At 47.6% G+C, this 7,500-nt stretch overlaps 21 non-coding genes and 7 pseudogenes across 21 annotated transcripts in view; all 28 read right to left on the bottom strand.

The window, feature by feature from the left end:
• Positions 1 to 72: 72 nt before the first annotated feature.
• On the bottom strand, positions 73 to 191 carry LOC138549637 (5S ribosomal RNA). Its single transcript, XR_011293414.1, has one exon. It is a non-coding gene; the product is annotated as a 5S ribosomal RNA (ribosomal RNA).
• Positions 192 to 297: 106 nt separating this feature from the next.
• Positions 298 to 416, bottom strand: LOC138550642 (5S ribosomal RNA). Its single transcript, XR_011294391.1, has one exon. It is a non-coding gene; the product is annotated as a 5S ribosomal RNA (ribosomal RNA).
• Positions 417 to 522: 106 nt separating this feature from the next.
• LOC138540328 (5S ribosomal RNA) lies at positions 523 to 641 on the bottom strand. The gene has a single exon (XR_011288380.1). It is a non-coding gene; the product is annotated as a 5S ribosomal RNA (ribosomal RNA).
• A 106-nt stretch (positions 642 to 747) lies between these two features.
• Positions 748 to 866, bottom strand: LOC138541962 (5S ribosomal RNA). The gene has a single exon (XR_011289954.1). It is a non-coding gene; the product is annotated as a 5S ribosomal RNA (ribosomal RNA).
• Positions 867 to 1,319: 453 nt separating this feature from the next.
• On the bottom strand, positions 1,320 to 1,428 carry LOC138545346 (5S ribosomal RNA; annotated as a pseudogene).
• Positions 1,429 to 1,534: 106 nt separating this feature from the next.
• Positions 1,535 to 1,653, bottom strand: LOC138548340 (5S ribosomal RNA). The gene has a single exon (XR_011292146.1). It is a non-coding gene; the product is annotated as a 5S ribosomal RNA (ribosomal RNA).
• A 106-nt stretch (positions 1,654 to 1,759) lies between these two features.
• LOC138541176 (5S ribosomal RNA) lies at positions 1,760 to 1,878 on the bottom strand. The gene has a single exon (XR_011289189.1). It is a non-coding gene; the product is annotated as a 5S ribosomal RNA (ribosomal RNA).
• A 106-nt stretch (positions 1,879 to 1,984) lies between these two features.
• Positions 1,985 to 2,093, bottom strand: LOC138543954 (5S ribosomal RNA; annotated as a pseudogene).
• Positions 2,094 to 2,199: 106 nt separating this feature from the next.
• LOC138545764 (5S ribosomal RNA) lies at positions 2,200 to 2,308 on the bottom strand (annotated as a pseudogene).
• A 106-nt stretch (positions 2,309 to 2,414) lies between these two features.
• LOC138551093 (5S ribosomal RNA) lies at positions 2,415 to 2,533 on the bottom strand. Its single transcript, XR_011294827.1, has one exon. It is a non-coding gene; the product is annotated as a 5S ribosomal RNA (ribosomal RNA).
• A 106-nt stretch (positions 2,534 to 2,639) lies between these two features.
• LOC138544786 (5S ribosomal RNA) lies at positions 2,640 to 2,758 on the bottom strand. Its single transcript, XR_011290746.1, has one exon. It is a non-coding gene; the product is annotated as a 5S ribosomal RNA (ribosomal RNA).
• Positions 2,759 to 2,864: 106 nt separating this feature from the next.
• On the bottom strand, positions 2,865 to 2,983 carry LOC138551264 (5S ribosomal RNA). The gene has a single exon (XR_011294990.1). It is a non-coding gene; the product is annotated as a 5S ribosomal RNA (ribosomal RNA).
• A 463-nt stretch (positions 2,984 to 3,446) lies between these two features.
• LOC138547100 (5S ribosomal RNA) lies at positions 3,447 to 3,555 on the bottom strand (annotated as a pseudogene).
• A 106-nt stretch (positions 3,556 to 3,661) lies between these two features.
• LOC138542263 (5S ribosomal RNA) lies at positions 3,662 to 3,780 on the bottom strand. The gene has a single exon (XR_011290250.1). It is a non-coding gene; the product is annotated as a 5S ribosomal RNA (ribosomal RNA).
• Positions 3,781 to 3,886: 106 nt separating this feature from the next.
• On the bottom strand, positions 3,887 to 3,995 carry LOC138543880 (5S ribosomal RNA; annotated as a pseudogene).
• A 106-nt stretch (positions 3,996 to 4,101) lies between these two features.
• Positions 4,102 to 4,220, bottom strand: LOC138540327 (5S ribosomal RNA). The gene has a single exon (XR_011288379.1). It is a non-coding gene; the product is annotated as a 5S ribosomal RNA (ribosomal RNA).
• Positions 4,221 to 4,326: 106 nt separating this feature from the next.
• Positions 4,327 to 4,445, bottom strand: LOC138550952 (5S ribosomal RNA). The gene has a single exon (XR_011294692.1). It is a non-coding gene; the product is annotated as a 5S ribosomal RNA (ribosomal RNA).
• Positions 4,446 to 4,909: 464 nt separating this feature from the next.
• Positions 4,910 to 5,028, bottom strand: LOC138537455 (5S ribosomal RNA). Its single transcript, XR_011285588.1, has one exon. It is a non-coding gene; the product is annotated as a 5S ribosomal RNA (ribosomal RNA).
• Positions 5,029 to 5,134: 106 nt separating this feature from the next.
• On the bottom strand, positions 5,135 to 5,253 carry LOC138548339 (5S ribosomal RNA). The gene has a single exon (XR_011292145.1). It is a non-coding gene; the product is annotated as a 5S ribosomal RNA (ribosomal RNA).
• A 106-nt stretch (positions 5,254 to 5,359) lies between these two features.
• Positions 5,360 to 5,468, bottom strand: LOC138544156 (5S ribosomal RNA; annotated as a pseudogene).
• Positions 5,469 to 5,574: 106 nt separating this feature from the next.
• Positions 5,575 to 5,693, bottom strand: LOC138550641 (5S ribosomal RNA). Its single transcript, XR_011294390.1, has one exon. It is a non-coding gene; the product is annotated as a 5S ribosomal RNA (ribosomal RNA).
• A 106-nt stretch (positions 5,694 to 5,799) lies between these two features.
• On the bottom strand, positions 5,800 to 5,918 carry LOC138537439 (5S ribosomal RNA). The gene has a single exon (XR_011285573.1). It is a non-coding gene; the product is annotated as a 5S ribosomal RNA (ribosomal RNA).
• A 106-nt stretch (positions 5,919 to 6,024) lies between these two features.
• LOC138539073 (5S ribosomal RNA) lies at positions 6,025 to 6,143 on the bottom strand. Its single transcript, XR_011287151.1, has one exon. It is a non-coding gene; the product is annotated as a 5S ribosomal RNA (ribosomal RNA).
• Positions 6,144 to 6,596: 453 nt separating this feature from the next.
• Positions 6,597 to 6,705, bottom strand: LOC138545345 (5S ribosomal RNA; annotated as a pseudogene).
• Positions 6,706 to 6,811: 106 nt separating this feature from the next.
• Positions 6,812 to 6,930, bottom strand: LOC138549636 (5S ribosomal RNA). The gene has a single exon (XR_011293413.1). It is a non-coding gene; the product is annotated as a 5S ribosomal RNA (ribosomal RNA).
• Positions 6,931 to 7,036: 106 nt separating this feature from the next.
• On the bottom strand, positions 7,037 to 7,155 carry LOC138550640 (5S ribosomal RNA). The gene has a single exon (XR_011294389.1). It is a non-coding gene; the product is annotated as a 5S ribosomal RNA (ribosomal RNA).
• Positions 7,156 to 7,261: 106 nt separating this feature from the next.
• Positions 7,262 to 7,380, bottom strand: LOC138540326 (5S ribosomal RNA). The gene has a single exon (XR_011288378.1). It is a non-coding gene; the product is annotated as a 5S ribosomal RNA (ribosomal RNA).
• Positions 7,381 to 7,486: 106 nt separating this feature from the next.
• The window catches only part of LOC138542293 (5S ribosomal RNA), a 119-nt gene continuing 105 nt past the window's right edge, over positions 7,487 to 7,500 (bottom strand). Inside the window, exon 1 of the ribosomal RNA XR_011290280.1 lies at positions 7,487 to 7,500. This exon is cut by the window's right edge and continues 105 nt beyond it. This is a non-coding gene — a ribosomal RNA (5S ribosomal RNA).

Raw genomic sequence — 7,500 nt, 5'->3', positions numbered from 1 at the left:
TAGTCGGCTAGACCTTGCAGTTTTGAAAGGCAATTGTGAAATGGCTCACTTCCTGAACTTGGAGCACAAAAAAGCCTACAGCACCTGGTATTCCCAGGTGGTCTCCCATCCAGGTACTAACTAGGCCCGACACTGCTTAGCTTCCGAGATCAGACGAGATCGGGCGCAATCAGTGTGGTGTGGCCGTAGACTCTGGGCCTAGTGAGTTTTGTACTTTTAAGCATCTAGTCAGCTAGACCTTGTAGTTTTGAAAGGCAATTGAGAAATGGCTCACTTCCTGAACTTGGAGCACAAAAAAGCCTACAGCACCTGGTATTCCCAGGCGGTCTCCCATCCAGGTACTAACGAGGCCCGACACTGCTTAGCTTCCGAGATCAGACGAGATCGGGCGCATTCAGTGTGGTGTGGCCGTAGGCTCTGGTTCTTGTGAGTTTTGTACTTTTAAGCATCTAGTCGGCTAGACCTTGCAGTTTTGAAAGGCAATTGAGAAATGGCTCACTTCCTGAACTTGGAGTACAAAAAAGCCTACAGCACCTGGTATTCCCAGGCGGTCTTCCATCCAGGTACTAACTAGGCCCGACACTGCTTAGCTTCTGAGATCAGACGAGATCAGGCACATTCAGTGTGGTGTGGCCGTAGGCTCTGGGCCTAGTGAGTTTTGTACTTTTAAGCATCTAGTCGGCTAGACCTTGCAGTTTTAAAAGGCAATTGAGAAAGGGCTCACTTCCTGAACTTGGAGCACAAAAAAGCCTACAGCACCTGGTATTCCCAGGCGGTCTCCCATCCAGGTACTAACTAGGCCTGACACTGCTTAACTTCCAAGATCAGTCGAGATCGGGTGCATTCAGTGTGGTGTGGCCGTAGGCTCTAGGAATGCTAAGAATATTACTCTTATGCATTTGCATTTAGTAAGCTAAGCCATGCAGCCACTTGCAACATGATACCACGCTCATCGCTCGATCAGGCGAGATATATAAGACTGGTGGGCCCATTCAGGACTCCTATGTCTGGTAGGATAACTTTAATTCATCCATCCTGTGTCTGTTGCAGGGAGGTGGAGAGAACAATCAACACAATAATGGTTTTCTTTCATGCCTCTTGAAGGACTCAATATTCTCTGTACTGCATTACATGTGAAAGTCGATTTATTACCCATGAACACACTACCTGTATGCTAATTCTATGTAAAAAGGTAGCTCCAGCCCTCATGATGTTGTCCAACATTTCCGCTATAAAACGGGATACAATTATTTTGGAAACATACCAAATTTGAAAAATAATTGAGAAGTTGCGCAATTACTAATCATGGAGCACAAAAAAGCCTACAGCACCTGGTATTCCCAGGCAGTCTCCCATCCAGGTACTAACTAGGCCTGACCCTGCTTAGCTTCCGAGATCGGGCGCATTCAGTGTGGTGTGGCCGTAGGCTCTGGGCCTAGTGAGTTTTGTACTTTTAAGCATCTAGTCGGCTAGACCTTGCAGTTTTGAAAGGCAATTGTGAAATGGCTCACTTCCTGAACTTGGAGCACAAAAAAGCCTACAGCACCTGGTATTCCCAGGTGGTCTCCCATCCAGGTACTAACTAGGCCCGACACTGCTTAGCTTCCGAGATCAGACGAGATCGGGCGCAATCAGTGTGGTGTGGCCGTAGGCTCTGGGCCTAGTGAGTTTTGTACTTTTAAGCATCTAGTCAGCTAGACCTTGTAGTTTTGAAAGGCAATTGAGAAATGGCTCACTTCCTGAACTTGGAGCACAAAAAAGCCTACAGCACCTGGTATTCCCAGGCGGTCTCCCATCCAGGTACTAACGAGGCCCGACACTGCTTAGCTTCTGAGATCAGACGAGATCGGGCGCATTCAGTGTGGTGTGGCCGTAGGCTCTGGTTCTTGTGAGTTTTGTACTTTTAAGCATCTAGTCGGCTAGACCTTGCAGTTTTGAAAGGCAATTGAGAAATGGCTCACTTCCTGAACTTGGAGCACAAAAAAGCCTACAGCACCTGGTATTCCCAGGTGGTCTCCCATCCAGGTACTAACTAGGCCCGACACTGCTTAGCTTCCGAGATCAGACGCAATCAGTGTGGTGTGGCCGTAGGCTCTGGGCCTAGTGAGTTCTGTACTTTTAAGCATCTAGTCAGCTAGATCTTGCAGTTTTGAAAGGCAATTGAGAAATGGCTCACTTCCTGAACTTGGAGCACAAAAAAGCCTACAGCACCTGGTATTCCCAGGCGGTCTCCCATCCAGATACTAAAGAGGCCCGACACTGCTTAGCTTCCGAGATCGGGCGCATTCAGTGTGGTGTGGCCGTAGGGTCTGGGCCTTGTGAGTTTTGTACTTTTAAGCATCTAGTCGGCTAGACCTTGCAGTTTTGAAAGGCAATTGTGAAATGGCTCACTTCCTGAACTTGGAGCACAAAAAAGCCTACAGCACCTGGTATTCCCAGGTGGTCTCCCATCCAGGTACTAACTAGGCCCGACACTGCTTAGCTTCCGAGATCAGACGAGATCGGGCGCATTCAGTGTGGTGTGGCCGTAGGCTCTGGGCCTAGTGAGTTTTGTACTTTTAAGCATCTAGTCGGCTAGACCTTGCAGTTTTGAAAGGCAATTGAGAAATGGCTCACTTCCTGAACTTGGAGTACAAAAAAGCCTACAGCACCTGGTATTCCCAGGCGGTCTCCCATCCAGGTACTAACTAGGCCCGACACTGCTTAGCTTCTGAGATCAGACGAGATCAGGCGCATTCAGTGTGGTGTGGCCGTAGGCTCTGGGCCTAGTGAGTGTTGTACTTTTAAGCATCTAGTCGGCTAGACCTTGCAGTTTTAAAAGGCAATTGAGAAAGGGCTCACTTCCTGAACTTGGAGCACAAAAAAGCCTACAGCACCTGGTATTCCCAGGCGGTCTCCCATCCAGGTACTATCTAGGCCTGACACTGCTTAACTTCCGAGATCAGACGAGATCGGGTGCATTCAGTGTGGTGTGGCCATAGGCTCTAGGAATGCTAAGAATATTACTCTTATGCATTTGCATTTAGTAAGCTAAGCCATGCAGCCACTTGCAACATGATACCACGCTCATCGCTCGATCAGGCTCGATCAGGCGAGATATATAAGACTGGTGGGCCCATTCAGGACTCCTATGTCTGGTAGGATAACTTTAATTCATCCATCCTGTGTCTGTTGCAGGGAGGTGGAGAGAACAATCAACACAATAATGGTTTTCTTTCATGCCTCTTGAAGGACTCAATATTCTCTGTACTGCATTACATGTGAAAGTCGATTTATTACCCATGAACACACTACCTGTATGCTAATTCTATGTAAAAAGGTAGCTCCAGCCCTCATGATGTTGTCCAACATTTCCGCTATAAAACGGGATACAATTATTTTGGAAACATACCAAATTTGAAAAATAATTGAGAAGTTGCGCAATTACTAATCATGGAGCACAAAAAAGCCTACAGCACCTGGTATTCCCAGGCAGTCTCCCATCCAGGTACTAACTAGGGCTGACCCTGCTTAGCTTCCGAGATCGGGCACATTCAGTGTGGTGTGGCCGTAGGCTCTGGGCCTAGTGAGTTTTGTACTTTTAAGCATCTAGTCGGCTAGACCTTGCAGTTTTGAAAGGCAATTGAGAAAGGGCTCACTTCCTGAACTTGGAGCACAAAAAAGCCTACCGCACCTGGTATTCCCAGGCGGTCTCCCATCCAGGTACTAACTAGGCCCGACACTGCTTAGCTTCTGAGATCAGATGAGATCGGGCGCATTCAGTGTGGTGTGGCCGAAGGCTCTGGGCTTAGTGAGTTTTGTACTTTTAAGCATCTAGTCGGCTAGACCTTGCAGTTTTGAAAGGCAATTGTGAAATGGCTCACTTCCTGAACTTGGAGCACAAAAAAGCCTACAGCACCTGGTATTCCCAGGTGGTCTCCCATCCAGGTACTAACTAGGCCCGACACTGCTTAGCTTCCGAGATCAGACGCAATCAGTGTGGTGTGGCCGTAGGCTCTGGTTCTTGTGAGTTTTGTACTTTTAAGCATCTAGTCGGCTAGACCTTGCAGTTTTGAAAGGCAATTGAGAAATGGCTCACTTCCTGAACTTGGAGTACAAAAAAGCCTACAGCACCTGGTATTCCCAGGCGGTCTTCCATCCAGGTACTAACTAGGCCCGACACTGCTTAGCTTCTGAGATCAGACGAGATCAGGCACATTCAGTGTGGTGTGGCCGTAGGCTCTGGGCCTAGTGAGTTTTGTACTTTTAAGCATCTAGTCGGCTAGACCTTGCAGTTTTAAAAGGCAATTGAGAAAGGGCTCACTTCCTGAACTTGGAGCACAAAAAAGCCTACAGCACCTGGTATTCCCAGGCGGTCTCCCATCCAGGTACTAACTAGGCCTGACACTGCTTAACTTCCGAGATCAGACGAGATCGGGTGCATTCAGTGTGGTGTGGCCATAGGCTCTAGGAATGCTAAGAATATTACTCTTATGCATTTGCATTTAGTAAGCTAAGCCATGCAGCCACTTGCAACATGATACCACGCTCATCGCTCGATCAGGCTCGATCAGGCGAGATATATAAGACTGGTGGGCCCATTCAGGACTCCTATGTCTGGTAGGATAACTTTAATTCATCCATCCTGTGTCTGTTGCAGGGAGGTGGAGAGAACAATCAACACAATAATGGTTTTCTTTCATGCCTCTTGAAGGACTCAATATTCTCTGTACTGCATTACATGTGAAAGTCGATTTATTACCCATGAACACACTACCTGTATGCTAATTCTATGTAAAAAGGTAGCTCCAGCCCTCATGATGTTGTCCAACATTTCCGCTATAAAACGGGATACAATTATTTTGGAAACATACCAAATTTGAAAAATAATTGAGAAGTTGCGCAATTACTAATCATGGAGCACAAAAAAAGCCTACAGCACCTGGTATTCCCAGGCAGTCTCCCATCTAGGTACTAACTAGGCCCGACACTGCTTAGCTTCTGAGATCAGACGAGATCAGGCGCATTCAGTGTGGTGTGGCCGTAGGCTCTGGGCCTAGTGAGTTTTGTACTTTTAAGCATCTAGTCGGCTAGACCTTGCAGTTTTGAAAGGCAATTGAGAAAGGGCTCACTTCCTGAACTTGGAGCACAAAAAAGCCTACAGCACCTGGTATTCCCAGGTGGTCTCCCATCCAGGTACTAACTAGGCCCGACACTGCTTAGCTTCCGAGATCAGACGAGATCGGGCGCAATCAGTGTGGTGTGGCCGTAGGCTCTGGGCCTAGTGAGTTTTGTACTTTTAAGCATCTAGTCGGCTAGACCTTGCAGTTTTGAAAGGCAATTGTGAAATGGCTCACTTCCTGAACTTGGAGCACAAAAAAGCCTACAGCACCTGGTATTCCCAGGTGGTCTCCCATCCAGGTCCTAACTAGGCCCGACACTGCTTAGCTTCCGAGATCGGGCGCAATCAGTGTGGTGTGGCCGTAGGCTCTGGGCCTAGTGAGTTTTGTACTTTTAAGCATCTAGTCAGCTAGACCTTGTAGTTTTGAAAGGCAATTGAGAAATGGCTCACTTCCTGAACTTGGAGCACAAAAAAGCCTACAGCACCTGGTATTCCCAGGCGGTCTCCCATCCAGGTACTAACGAGGCCCGACACTGCTTAGCTTCCGAGATCAGACGAGATCGGGCGCATTCAGTGTGGTGTGGCCGTAGGCTCTGGTTCTTGTGAGTTTTGTACTTTTAAGCATCTAGTCGGCTAGACCTTGCAGTTTTGAAAGGCAATTGAGAAATGGCTCACTTCCTGAACTTGGAGTACAAAAAAGCCTACAGCACCTGGTATTCCCAGGCGGTCTTCCATCCAGGTACTAACTAGGCCCAACACTGCTTAGCTTCTGAGATCAGACGAGATCAGGCACATTCAGTGTGGTGTGGCCGTAGGCTCTGGGCCTAGTGAGTTTTGTACTTTTAAGCATCTAGTCGGCTAGACCTTGCAGTTTTAAAAGGCAATTGAGAAAGGGCTCACTTCCTGAACTTGGAGCACAAAAAAGCCTACAGCACCTGGTATTCCCAGGCGGTCTCCCATCCAGGTACTAACTAGGCCTGACACTGCTTAACTTCCGAGATCAGTCGAGATCGGGTGCATTCAGTGTGGTGTGGCCGTAGGCTCTAGGAATGCTAAGAATATTACTCTTATGCATTTGCATTTAGTAAGCTAAGCCATGCAGCCACTTGCAACATGATACCACGCTCATCGCTCGATCAGGCGAGATATATAAGACTGGTGGGCCCATTCAGGACTCCTATGTCTGGTAGGATAACTTTAATTCATCCATCCTGTGTCTGTTGCAGGGAGGTGGAGAGAACAATCAACACAATAATGGTTTTCTTTCATGCCTCTTGAAGGACTCAATATTCTCTGTACTGCATTACATGTGAAAGTCGATTTATTACCCATGAACACACTACCTGTATGCTAATTCTATGTAAAAAGGTAGCTCCAGCCCTCATGATGTTGTCCAACATTTCCGCTATAAAACGGGATACAATTATTTTGGAAACATACCAAATTTGAAAAATAATTGAGAAGTTGCGCAATTACTAATCATGGAGCACAAAAAAGCCTACAGCACCTGGTATTCCCAGGCAGTCTCCCATCCAGGTACTAACTAGGCCTGACCCTGCTTAGCTTCCGAGATCGGGCGCATTCAGTGTGGTGTGGCCGTAGGCTCTGGGCCTAGTGAGTTTTGTACTTTTAAGCATCTAGTCGGCTAGACCTTGCAGTTTTGAAAGGCAATTGTGAAATGGCTCACTTCCTGAACTTGGAGCACAAAAAAGCCTACAGCACCTGGTATTCCCAGGTGGTCTCCCATCCAGGTACTAACTAGGCCCGACACTGCTTAGCTTCCGAGATCAGACGAGATCGGGCGCAATCAGTGTGGTGTGGCCGTAGACTCTGGGCCTAGTGAGTTTTGTACTTTTAAGCATCTAGTCAGCTAGACCTTGTAGTTTTGAAAGGCAATTGAGAAATGGCTCACTTCCTGAACTTGGAGCACAAAAAAGCCTACAGCACCTGGTATTCCCAGGCGGTCTCCCATCCAGGTACTAACGAGGCCCGACACTGCTTAGCTTCCGAGATCAGACGAGATCGGGCGCATTCAGTGTGGTGTGGCCGTAGGCTCTGGTTCTTGTGAGTTTTGTACTTTTAAGCATCTAGTCGGCTAGACCTTGCAGTTTTGAAAGGCAATTGAGAAATGGCTCACTTCCTGAACTTGGAGTACAAAAAAGCCTACAGCACCTGGTATTCCCAGGCGGTCTTCCATCCAGGTACTAACTAGGCCCGACACTGCTTAGCTTCTGAGATCAGACGAGATCAGGCACATTCAGTGTGGTGTGGCCGTAGGCTCTGGGCCTAGTGAGTTTTGTACTTTTAAGCATCTAGTCGGCTAGACCTTGCAGTTTTAAAAGGCAATTGAGAAAGGGCTCACTTCCTGAACTTGGAGCACAAAAAAGCCTACAGCACCT

The sequence above is a fragment of the Ambystoma mexicanum genome, unplaced genomic scaffold (assembly GCF_040938575.1).
Source record: "Ambystoma mexicanum isolate Mex_15411 unplaced genomic scaffold, UKY_AmexF1_1 Mex_scaf10, whole genome shotgun sequence".
NCBI lineage: Eukaryota > Metazoa > Chordata > Amphibia > Caudata > Ambystomatidae > Ambystoma > Ambystoma mexicanum.
Note: the sequence above shows the minus strand (reverse complement) of the source record. Positions and strands in the feature narration are given on the sequence as shown.